The 12,385-nt window shown below is 44.6% G+C and overlaps 1 protein-coding gene across 3 annotated transcripts in view; it reads right to left on the bottom strand.

The window, feature by feature from the left end:
* MYH9 (myosin heavy chain 9) overlaps positions 1-4,620 on the bottom strand; it is a 71,842-nt gene extending 67,222 nt beyond the window's left edge. For 2 of the 3 annotated variants that reach the window (XM_072869975.1, XM_072869995.1), the window contains exon 1: positions 4,462-4,620. The gene's annotated coding sequence lies outside the window, so the exon portion shown is untranslated. Of the gene's footprint in view, positions 1-3,333; positions 3,422-4,461 lie in introns of all 3 variants that reach the window. The other variant, XM_072869985.1, reaches the window with a different exon arrangement.
* Positions 4,621-12,385: the final 7,765 nt, after the last annotated feature.

Here is a 12,385-nt window from a genome sequence, read left to right as displayed (position 1 = left end):
AAATCACTCATCCATGTGGTTTTATTTACTACACTCAGTAGAGTCAGCATACATGCGTTAGGAGAAATTTAAATTTCTAGTCATGAAGACAAGCAGAATCCAAACCCTACGTACAAAACTCTAGAGCCATAAACTTCATTAAGAGGTCATGGAGTCAAACCACAGTATGTAGAGTCATATTTCATTATACTTCTCTGCATCCAAAAGCAATACATTTGTAATATTCTGTAAGAAATAATTTGCAGTAGACAAGTATGCTAGATCAATTTTACACTTTCCACTTTGCCATATTTAAAAAGGACATGACTTAGCAGTACTAGCTCCCGAAGTATTGTACAATGAAATCAATCTCAGTTCCATCGCTGGAAAACTGTAGACACTATTACTTCTTTAGACTACTTAGGATGCTCAGAAAGGCAACATATTCTGCTGAACAGTAACAGGCTAAAGGGCCATTAAGTGAAAATAGGGACTAGTCCATTACGCTGAACATGACTGGGTTGGAGTGAGGTCAGGAGATGTTAAACCACTACAGTAGCCTAGGATTGCAAGACTAATCACTGTTGAGATTACTACTTCAAATACTCAGAACAAGTTCTCACAGTTGCTAAAGAAAAAAGTGAAGCGGATAAACCATAATTAAGATGAACTTGTAAATTGATGCATTTCATTTAGTTGGACAACACCCATTTGCATTAGCTTCCAGGGCAGAAGTTGCATTTGTGTTTTTGTCTCATCATACTCTATTTAAATCAGGTTGCTAGTTTCCATCTCTTTCTACACTAGGAAACTCAATTAGAACCATGGTGTGCTTAAACTGAAAAGAAATTTAAGGTACAAGGTCACCAAGCCACCATTAAGCTACAGCAATTGCCAGCAAAAACAATGCCGCTGTAGGCAATCCTATGCTGTTACAGTTTTGTTCCAACCCACAGAAGACTTAACATCAAGCATACAATTTCTCTACTTAACATGCAAACAGCTGTGCCTCAATTATAAACTAAGAAAACAAAGACTAATAAGATATTTATACGAGAAATCAAAGATGAAAATGGATGTTAGAGGGCATTGAGTGCATTATCAAGTCAAACAAACAAACCCGTATTAAATCATACACTCAGGATTAAAGTTTTGGACATCTTTTGGTACATGTGCATACTAACTCCAGGCCTGTAAAATACACTTTAATCATCAGTTAGCTTCAGCACATTACCCAATAACCTGAAGTTACCAAGCAAGAAAGCAGATGTAGTACACAGGGGTGCGGGAATAAGACTACCTTGACTTTGACTTCCCCTTTCAGTAAACCTTGCACTAACCAAATGGGTTCCTGTACCTCCAATGGGTCCACTTCTAATCTCACCCTATTACAGTCACACCAATTCATAAGTGACATAAATCTGGCCAAGATAAGGGCCTAGGGATGGGGTAGAAGCAGAAGATTCAGCAGAATCAGCTTGGAAATCACAATACCTATGACGTGTCCGGTCCCATCTGTTCAGTATCCTGGAGATTAACAGAACAAAACCTGAATTTTTGGGTATAGACAGACTACTTTAATCTCCTAGTACAACTGAAGTATATTTTCATGTAGTTAATAGCCATGCCAATATACCTACACTCCCTTGAACCTGCATGTGAATAGTCTGACAGAGGACAAACCTGTGAATTATTAGTTATTAGAAACATTTAGTACATTATTTTTAAAGACCTGCCAAGATAATAACGGTTCAAATTTTCAAGATAGTTTGTTGCAGTGGTAAACCTCTCAGCATTTGTAGTAGAACTATTTCCAGTGCCAAGTACTGTTGCAAAGAGATTTAAGCACCTGTGGCATCTGACTCCACCAGACAGTTTTCAACTCAAACATGAGTATTAGAGCTACCACCCGCTACACAGTTTGAACACTCTGCAACATCTTCCAATAATGTGCTGGACAACACAGATTATTTCAACCTCCTAAGTGAAAAATTATTCTAATCTCTTTCCTACAACTTCACTAGACAAGTAATTTTGTTCCTTTTATTATTATTATTATTATTACTACTACTACTCATTCATTACTGATTCACTTAAAAGATTACGGTGTAGCGCTCTCAACCAATTTGTCTTCTTAAAACGCTCTGAAGTGTATCAAAACCCACCTAGAGGAAATAATGAAAAAAGCTTATTCTTTCTTTTCTTTCTTTTTGCCTTCAGATGAAAATATCACCCTGGCAATTTTTTTCTTACAAGAATAACTTGAAAGGAAAAAAAAAAAATATCTCAGAACCATGGTAGCAATATCCTAACAATTTATTGGACTTTGTTTGCATAGAAGGCCTTCGGTTTCTACACCCATTCTTCTGGGACAGATAGAACCTGACTATTTAGTCTTCCTGTTTATACAGAAACAGCCACATGCTACCTGGCAGAGCAAATTTTGAGGTTGAAGTCTCTTCTCCAGAGAACTTCCAAAATCAGTTCTTGGCTATACAATTCAAGCATCCAAGAGATGACACCATATTACGAAAAGAACTACATAACTCACCAGCTTGGTGCTGGTCATACTCACTTTGAGGTTCCAGGTCAGTAAACATGAGAAGTTCAGACACCCATTTCTATCCACTACTAGCAATTCTGCAGCTACCTCAGAGTTACTGAAGCCATCAAGAAGGAGAACACGTCAATTTAAACAGTTCCACCTGACATGGAGCTTCACGGAACTGTTGCATGATTTCACTCTAGTTATTTTTACAAGATCAGATTAGCAGCACAATCTTGTGTTTATACAGTTTTGGCAATTGTGATTAACAACTTCAAAACTCTTTTATGCTAAAGGCAGCTCTACTTACATTTATCAATTGCTTCCCCCTCATTACAATTTCCTAGGTAATGAAAATATTTGCTTATCTCGTTTAAACTTTGGGAGAGAGCAATACAGTTGCAGACAGTGCATCTATGAGTCAATACATATCTGCACCATGATTTGCCATTTTTACTGAAATGCCACGGATAAGTGAACTTAGTCACATTGTTACCTAGTGACTAATTTCAAAAGCATCTTTACACAAGCAGTAACCGATTAGAGCGCTGTTAATTTGGAGTTAAAACTTTACCGTATCTAGGCTTGTGGACAAGAGACATATACAAGAGTTAAGGATGTGTAATTTAATCTTTCAAGCCATGGTTCAACAGCCTCCATGCAAATTAACTTATATTTATTTATAGTGTAGGGCAGAGGCACAGAAATCACAGTCTGCAGGCCAAAGTCCATCTACTACAATTTATCTTCAAGTTTGAAGCACAAATTTCTTATGCATTACTTGAGAGATTACTCCGTTTAGGACAGACCTGCTCACTTAGAAAAAAGCTTAGGTTCTTAGTCCGCTCTGATGGACTGTGGCTCACGACATCATGACATCGGAAATAGAAGAAAAACCTATGGAAGAAGAAAGATGAAGAGCACAAACAGTGTTTCAAGAGAAAAAAAAAAAAGGAGGAAGGAAAGGAACCATAAGGGGGGGGGGGAAGGGAATTTAACAGCCACTGCACGAAGAGCTTCCCAACCAATGCAGTTTACTTCTGAAAAATTCAACTTTATTACCAGAAGCATGTTATTGCTTTAAAACTCATTTCACCCCGTGTTTAAGCAAATCCTTACTAAACCCACTGGGTACACACCACCCTCGGGGGCTATGAAACTTGTTACTTTCCACACCTACTGGAGACAGGTCCGTAATGATATCGCTAAAAGCCAGAAAACTTTTCCTACTCGGTTGCAGGTGATGCCTGAAAGCACAAGCTATCTGCAAGAGTTTTCACTGCAAGCTTCATCTTGCCCTGTCACTCCCTCCTCTCTCTCTCCTGGCCTCACTGTACAGACCAAACCGAACGAGGAAGTCGAGATCTGAGGGCGGAAGCCAAGCCCATTGCAATGTCTGCAGAAGGATTGTCAGCCTGTGACTCAGGCTACAGCCCTGACAGCTGCCAAACGGTCCTATTTTTCCCTACCCGTTACTTCCAAAGGACGGACACTTAAACGCGAAGGGGGAAAGGGGGAAGACGAACCGGAGGGAGGGGAGAGAGGACGGTCCGGTGAAAAAGAGCGCGAATAACGCCACCCCACCTCCAAGAAGGCCAGTTAGCAGGGCGTGGAGAAAGGAGAGAGGCAACACCCTGGGCATAATGGAACCGTGCGGCGCACGGCGCGGCGGCACACACGCCCCCGAAAGAGAGGGGGAAGGCAGGGGGTACGGGGAGCACCGGGGGTACGGGGAGCACCCCAGGCACAGCAGGTCGGCGCCCAGCCGGGCTGCCTCCCGCCCGGCTCCGCGGGGAAGGCGGAGGAGCGCAGCGGGAGAGCGGCACCTCCTCGCCCTGCCGGACAAAGAGGCGCGAAACCCGCGAGGGGGGAAGCGCGGCGCCAGGGGGGACAAACCGGGGCCACCCGCGCCCACCGCCCCACCCGACCGGCTTCACCTGAGCCCGGCTACGGCGGAGGGAGGGAGGGAAACGCCGCGGCGGCGGCGGCTGCGCTCCTTCGCGGCGAGAGAGTGGCGTCCTCACGCTGCCGGCTCCTCCCGCAGGCACCGCGACCGCCTCTCGCTCACCGGCACTGCGAGGCGCCCGGCTGGGAGGAGCCGCCGCGGCCCAGCAACGCCGCCGACCCGCCCACTCCGCGCCCCCGCGGCACCGCCAGCCAATGGCAACGCCGGCTGCGGAGAGCTGATGGCCGCCGCCGCCAATAGGAGCCGGCGGCAGGGCGGAGGCGAGCCGTTGAGGAAGCGGCGAGCCGTTGAGGAAGGGGGCGGTGACTCGCGCCCTCTGCCGTTAGCAACGCCCGGGCGCGCGCGGAGCCCCGCCTCTCGCGGGCCAGCCCAGCCCCACGGCCACTCAGGCGGGGCGCGGCGCGGGCCGGCAGCGGCGGCAGCCGCGGGGCTCGGGAGGGGCGGGCGGCGCGCCCCGGCCTCCCCCCGCCGGCCACGGGGCCTGGCCGAGCTCCCCCCTCCCCTCCCCCCGGGTCGAGCCGTGCCAAGCCGCTCCCACAACCCCCCGCGCCAGGCTGTGCCAGGCCAGCCCCACAATGCCCCGCGCCGGGCGGGCACCGGCGGCCCGCGCCAGCCTCTGGCCCTCCGGAAACGCTGCCTCGCTGGCAGTCTGGAGGGCCGCGGGTTGGCCGGCCCCAGCGTGCCCCCGGGGCTGGGAGAAGGGAATGGGGAGTCAGCCTCCGGTAGCAGGGCGATGGGCTGCGGCCCCGACCTCCGGAGGCCGTGCCAGAAGTCCTCGGAAATGGCGGTGGGGGAAATCCCCACCCGGTTAAGAAGTACCCGGTCAAGAAGTCCCCACCCAACCCTGTTGTCTTACAGTGTAAAATAAGGGCGATAGGAATATAGAAGTGGTTATATTTAAATATTTTTAATATTTCGTTTCATCTGATAAAGGGACAGAACTGAGGCAAGCAGAAGCAGTCCCTGATGCTGTGGAGGTGCTTGAACAGCTGGTGTGTATGTTAAAAGAACCTCGAAATGGATTAAGAAAGGCATGCCAATAACAGGAGAGGTGTGAAAAGATAGAGGTGATGTAATTCTGTCTCTTTGCATTCACTACAGTGCTCGACCAGTACAGGGAAAAAGGAGGAAGTGGTAGCCAAGATGCAAGACAAAAGTCCTTCTGAAGAGACCACAGCATATATGAGTCCAGATGTTAGATCCAGCTATGCAGATGAGGTTTATTGCACATTTTACAAGCATACAGAAATACAAAGCTCCCTCCCTTTGGGGCTTCCTGCTTTCTGTGAGGAGGGCAGATTTGCAGACATAGGTGCCAATGACAGAAAATGCAAGGTGAGGTTTACTGATGACAATATCAAAGTTACAAGTGGAAGAGGCAATTGAAGTGAAAGAGGCTTGAATAAAGAAGTTAGCAGAGAAGTGTCTTGACTAAGCATCTCTTGTCCAAGTGAAACACTTCAGGCTTAGGAAGGTTCACTGCAGCAGTTTGGAAACAATGCTGGACCTTTGTATCTCAAGACACAAAAGGCGGTGGGAGAAATCACTGCAAGGTTTGTACAGCTGAGTATCAGGGATACAGAGTTGTCATTATTAAAGGCAGAGATGAGAAATGTAAATACAGGTACAAAATAGAAATGAGAATTTAATTTGGCGGTGAGAAGGGAACATACAGGATAGGTCTTCGCTAGTACATGAAGGCAGAAGATGAAAGGAAGCTGGAATTGTGACAACCAGAGATACCTACATAACAAGATACTGCAGATCGTTTCGCCATCTAAGGTATCCAGTGACTCATTTTGATCCATGAAAAAACATATGGAAAGGATACTTACTGGTTGAACAACAGGGTTTTAAATTCTCCCACAAAAATGAAGCAGAATGAAAATAGTGGAGGTAACTACATACCTCAAAGGCTTTTTAAGAACAGGAGAGGCTGCCTCTTCAGCCAAGTGGCTGAGAGAGGAAAGGTAAGCGAAGGAAAGCAGTCAGTATCAAGTCTAAAGAAAGCTTTTAAAGGAGAAAAATAGCAGATCTTAGCTGTGAAAGCAAATACAAAAGGCAGAATGAACTGACAGGAGTAGTAACGTGGGAAATAAAAGCTAATGGATGCAAGCATGAAATGCAGGCATAAAAAGGCTGCCACAAGGTCGTTTTTGAAGAGTGTATGATACTGGGCATTTTAATTTTTTTTATTCTTTTCTGACTCTCATATTTTCGTATGTACTCTGCTCTTCCTAGATTTAAGTCTAAGGTCAGGCTAGACTGTCTTCTTAAGGTTTGGCTTTTTTTTTACTTTTTTTTTTAATTTGAGAACTTGGTCCTACTCCTGTTTAATCAATATAAAAACTTTCTTGATGACTTGAGCAGTAAAGCATCAAAACTGAGCTCAGAACAAAGATTGCTGCGGGTTTACACCATCCTTTCCCATAGCAAAAAGTGTATCCCTCATCTTTTGAAAACTCTGTGTATTTCCCTCATGGTCAGATTTGTAGATGTGTGGTAGTTGAGGCAAGTCAGATTTGAAACGTCTGTTTTCCGTAGCTTGATTACTTTGAAAATAAGTGCAACAGGTTTTTGTGTTGATCTGGTGGCAGGAAGTTACCCAGGAAAGGAGACACACCTCAGAGAGAAACAAGTATGACTAAAAAAGATATCATATTAATTTTCTACATCTGTTACTTTCTACAAATACACAGGATGTTTATTTGGATCCTTCTGATCAACTTCACTCACATTTTCCATCAATGTTTGCAAGCCAGCATCCTTTGAAAGAACTAACTTGTAATGGTCATTGAATTCTGAAAAACATCATCGCAACAAGCAGGCAGATTTACCAGTTTGGTGGGAGTAAATTAATGGTACTGTAGTATTTCTAGAGGGGGGAAAAAAAAATCTACTAAGCAGCAAGCATCCAGAGATGCCTCTTCAATTTGCCAGCCTTAATTGCAGACCAAGCAAATGCCCATTTTGCTGAACTACAGTGTTTTCCCCTACACTGGTCTAATTCAAGACAATTGGGATTAAGTTTGTTGGCAAACCACAATGCCTGGGAGAAGCCTGCACTTCTGTGATCAACAATAAATTCAGGGACATTTGACTTCCATGTCTGACAAACAGGTAAAGTGGCTAAATTCATTTTGGTGAATAATTTCCAATGCTTTGCGAGGCAGAAGAAATCTCTTCCAAAACTAGTTTCTTACTGACAAGCTTCAGAGAGTGAAACAAGAAGAGTGACAGAGACAAAAGGTGTTTACTTCATTGGAGAAGTCACATTGCTAAATGCTAACCACAGTGGCTTTAGACAGAAACCGCACGTGTACAGATCTGGAGAATGTCACAATCTGGTATTGCTAAGAAGACTGAGCTCTGCTTTTGCAAAAGCCTGAAACATCAGTAGTTTCAGTGCAGATTCATAATTAGAATTTCTTAAAAAAAGCAGCTCTGGAGTGGCTTTAATACGTACGTCCATACAAAGCAGCAGCTATAAACGCAGATGAGAACGTGAAGGGTTTTCATGTACTGTAGCAAAAGGAAATGGCTCTTTGGAGATGGGTCTGTAGAAGAAAGCCACACATGTCTGTGGACTTCATGCCTACGTCCTCTGAACAACCTGAAATTTGTCTGCAATTTAGGCACCATGTCTTAGCACATAACTTCCTTTTCCCCTTATACCAATTCTTTATTGTTCTGCTCCCGTAACAAATGCCAAATCCAAACTGTGAAAGTGCAGAAGGTGGAAAGACATGAACTTAAGATGTGAAAGGATTGAAAGCAAGTGATGTTTCCACTGGGGAGTCAGAGCTTACAAATTTAGTGACTAACTATTTAAGCCCAAGTTCTAGCTCTGTTCATCCAAATTCTACCAGGAGCAACTGACATAAAAGAGCTGCCCTGCACCACACTAAGGGAAACGTGGCCCGGTAACCTGTCTCAGAAGCAGCCAGTAGCAGGTGTTAGGAGGAGAGTAGCCCTTTTCTTACAGAATGATGCTACCCTTAGCATGACTACCCAACTTCTGGCATGGCTATGGAAAAGGTACGGCTTAATTGGCTCATTTTCACATGTCGGGGTGCGATTCCATCATGCCCTCTTCATCAGCAAAGCTGGTTTTAAGATGCCTATTCTCCCACTAGCCATTCGTTCCTAATGCTGTGTCAGAGTTTACCACTGATGCAGATGTTTCAAAAGCCATATTGTAAACTGGATCACTGAAGTAGAGTTACAAAAGAAGGTTAAGAAAAAAGATCAGTTCACTGATCTAGTTTATAGGCCCACAGAGAGATGCATCAGCACAACTGAAAGGATTAAACTGAGGCAGTGTGACAGGAGTCTTTCAAATTGACTTTGCTGATGGAGAAAATTTAAGAGGGAACTATACCTGCACCCCAAGACTGGGGAGGAGGGAAAGAGCCGTACCTGGCATACTCTAGCATTCAAAAGTTATTCTACTTTTCACCTCTCCCCAACCCTCCACCCACACAGTCCCATATGAACAACCTGCTGAACTCCTGCTCCCTCATTGTGGTTCTTGCTTCAGCTTTAGTAAAAGAGGAACACGTTTTTACTTTCTTAACACATTAATTACAAGATCTGCAGCTGAAAAACAAAGCATTTACCTACAGCATCTCTGCTTGTGTGGGATACCATTCATAAGCATAAATCTCTACCCATAGATTATGTAGCACAGTAAGTATATTTATCTTGTGCCAGAGTCTCTCCTTTCAGTAATATGGGAGTGACACCATCTCGTAGAAGGGACCTTTATTGGGGAAGCAGGTTATCAAACAGCTGTGCTCTGACTGAACTCATGGAAGTATCCTCAGAAACACACCTAAATGAAAACTTCTGTCTTAGGCAGAGGAAAACTCTTCCTGGAACTTCTGAGTTCCTCCAAACCCCGAGATGGGATAACAGCTCCATTATGCATGGTTAGAGACACCACATTCCTGATCTGACATACCAAGAATAATGGCCCGGAGCTCTTTACCTCCAAGGAATTCTAATATAATTTCTGTCATCTAAATGCAAGCACAATGCTAAGCAACAGGCATTTTTTAGTTCAGTATATCCCCTTCCTAACCTTGTTTCCTCTAGCCATGTTCTCTTGCTGCTCACTACTTTCTATTCAGCTTTAAATTTGGAGAAAGCTGGCATTCAACACCGTTATACAAAAGGGCCAACAGGAATACAAGCCATCCAGCAAAAGTATCTTTGCCTCAAAACCATGATGTGGGATCTGAGTTTTCTGCCTTGGGCCTACCCAGACTTGTGCAAAATACCAGCAGAACACATCCTGTTACCTGCCTTAAATAAGCATGGCAACTCTTTGCTGCAGAATACAAACTGAGCATTTTCACACAGTCTGTTATGGCTTAGCTCCTCCAGTGATAATTCAGCAAGTACAATGCATGTAATTTTAGGCTTGTCTGTCCTGGCCTCACAGCCCCCTGGTTCAACAATTGCTAAGGATCCTTTATTAACATCTCAGATACCCCCCTCTGAGAAAGGGAGATGGAAAAGGAGGTAAGAAATGCTTCAGATTCTCGAGTTTAGAAGGGCTTGGGGGCATTCCTCTTACTCAGCAGAGGATAAGCTGAAAGGAGAGTAACATCCCACCCCAGCCCCTCTATCACCTTGCACCTGTCATGCTTGTGACACTGAGTTAGGAAACGTACTTGCCAGGCTTGGGTCAGATATTGATAACAAAAAAATACTTTAAAGAGATTGACAAATCCATCTAAACGCCATTTAATTCATCCTGATGAGGTAGGGCTGTGGAGAGCTTTACGCCACCTTTGCTTCTCTTTTTCTTTCCTACGTCTCAGGCTGGGCCATGTTTTCACAGAACCAAGAATTCAGTAGCAGGGTGACTATGCTATTTGGAAAACAGGACTAAGTTCAGAGAATACATAAAGGTGATAGTGTTTAGCTACTTTGCTTTTTTTTTTTTTCATTGTTTTAATTGCTTTTCAGCATCAGCCACCTTTATAGACCTCTAAGCAAAAGGCATCTAACTGGGTGCTTGCTTCCCTCTTCCTCTCCCCAAGCATCTTCCTGTATATAGCAGGAATTTAGTCTCACCTTATTTTTTTCCTCCCTAGAAAAACATGAGGGCACCCCAACTTTCAGCTTGCTGCCTTTCCTGAGGTTACTGTGTGAGCTTTTGCTCCACTAATGGTGCCTCTCAGCTTACCTCATGTTTGCTGTTTGTTTTTGGGCTCAGCCTGCAATAGTAATCAAGGCCAAATATTTGCTCAAATGAAGTGGCTCTGTGGTTCTCATTCCAGGGAGCTGGCTGAGGACAAAGTGAAACTAGCTTGAAATATTCTAGTATACCCAAGAGATGCTAGGAACAAGGGATTTTTCCAGTGCTGTAGAAAGTCATCCAGATTCTCATTGTAGCTTTGTTGTGGGAACTGCAGGGAAACTAACTCATTTATAGCCTGCCACAATTAAAGACACCACTTTTGTCTGCCAGAAACCAAAGTCAGTCCGGTCAAAGACAAACTTTGGGACCATTCTTTCGGGCTACAACCAGAAAGAAGACTCAATGTGAAGTTACGCAAGCATTCGTTCTCCCTCTTCTGAAAGACTGAAGCCCACATTTTTCTGATAAGAGGCGGCTACATCCTTTGTGCTTGCAAGTCAGCAGCAGGTCTTATAAACACACCCACAGATTCTCAGCGTAACATATTGCAAGCTCTGTGCGTCTGGAGCCAGTGCATGCTTCGCTCAACAACCCCCCTTTCATTTCTGCCAAGATTCCCTCCCACATTTGGGACTTTTTTCCTGCTCCCTTGAGAGCCTCCTCAATTCTCCCAGCTCCTCCGGCCTCCCACTGTCAGCATGGACTGTTCTGTATGGCTTTGCTGGTCTGCTCTGCCTTCAGAAACATATGGGCCAATGCAAGAAGCTGGGCACAAAGAAGATCCATGCATTGCCCTTATTCTCAGCCCCATGTTTAGGTCAGGTGGATGGACCAGAAGACTGAACTGACAGCACTGGCACAGAAGGCAGAAAATTAGCTGGGACTTACTGAGGTGTTAGCTTTGTGGGATGTGAGAAAATACCAACAGAGATACATGAGGTGCCATCACTGTGGGAAACCACCTTTTAGCTGAGGTGCAGATGAGCTCCATTTAACACAGTCACTTTTCTTTGCCGTTTATCAGAGCATCACTTCCTGGGATTATTCTGGAACAAAGAAACTAACTCACTGGGCAACCTACATGTTTTCATAAAACACAATTAATGCCAAAAATCAATATTTCACTGAGGAGTAGCAGGCTACTGAGCTTCCCAGCTGCAGGCTAGCACCTGCTCTGCAATATTTCTTAGCTACCAAGAGGCAGAGTGTTAGAGGAACCAAACCCACAGGACAGAGGTGCTCGGGGGCTTCTTATGAAATTCCTCTACATGAGGTAGCAGCTTGTGTTAGGCTGGAATGGAAGGAGTCCTGCAGGCACTGCTGCCTTCTGCACCAGCTTAGGGGAAAAAAAAAAAAAAAAAAAGAGGTTAGAAGGTTTTTTGTGGAAGAGAATATCTGGACTTTGAGTCACAGACCCAAGCATGATACAAATCTAAAGCATGAAATAAGAAGATAGCTCTGTTCTCTTCTACCCAGTGTGTCAATGCATTCAACCTGTGGTAAATCGTGTCCACTCCCTCCTTGTCTTTTCTGTTCACACGTGGTGTAAAAGCATCCTTGAACCACTTGCTACTCTACCGTTCTCCTGATTGCAACTGCATCTAGCACTGAACTTTAAACACATACCTGTATATAAGTTTGTGGCTAATTGTGAGACAGCACAGGGGCCTATAATTCTTTGACTCTCTATAGAGGAATGTACATGTATAAAAGCCTTCTGAATTTTCATAAGCCGCCCCTTAGA

The sequence above is a fragment of the Ciconia boyciana genome, chromosome 1 (genome assembly GCF_034638445.1).
Source record: "Ciconia boyciana chromosome 1, ASM3463844v1, whole genome shotgun sequence".
NCBI classification, from domain to species: Eukaryota; Metazoa; Chordata; class Aves; order Ciconiiformes; family Ciconiidae; genus Ciconia; species Ciconia boyciana.
This window is presented reverse-complemented; position numbering and strand designations above follow the sequence as displayed.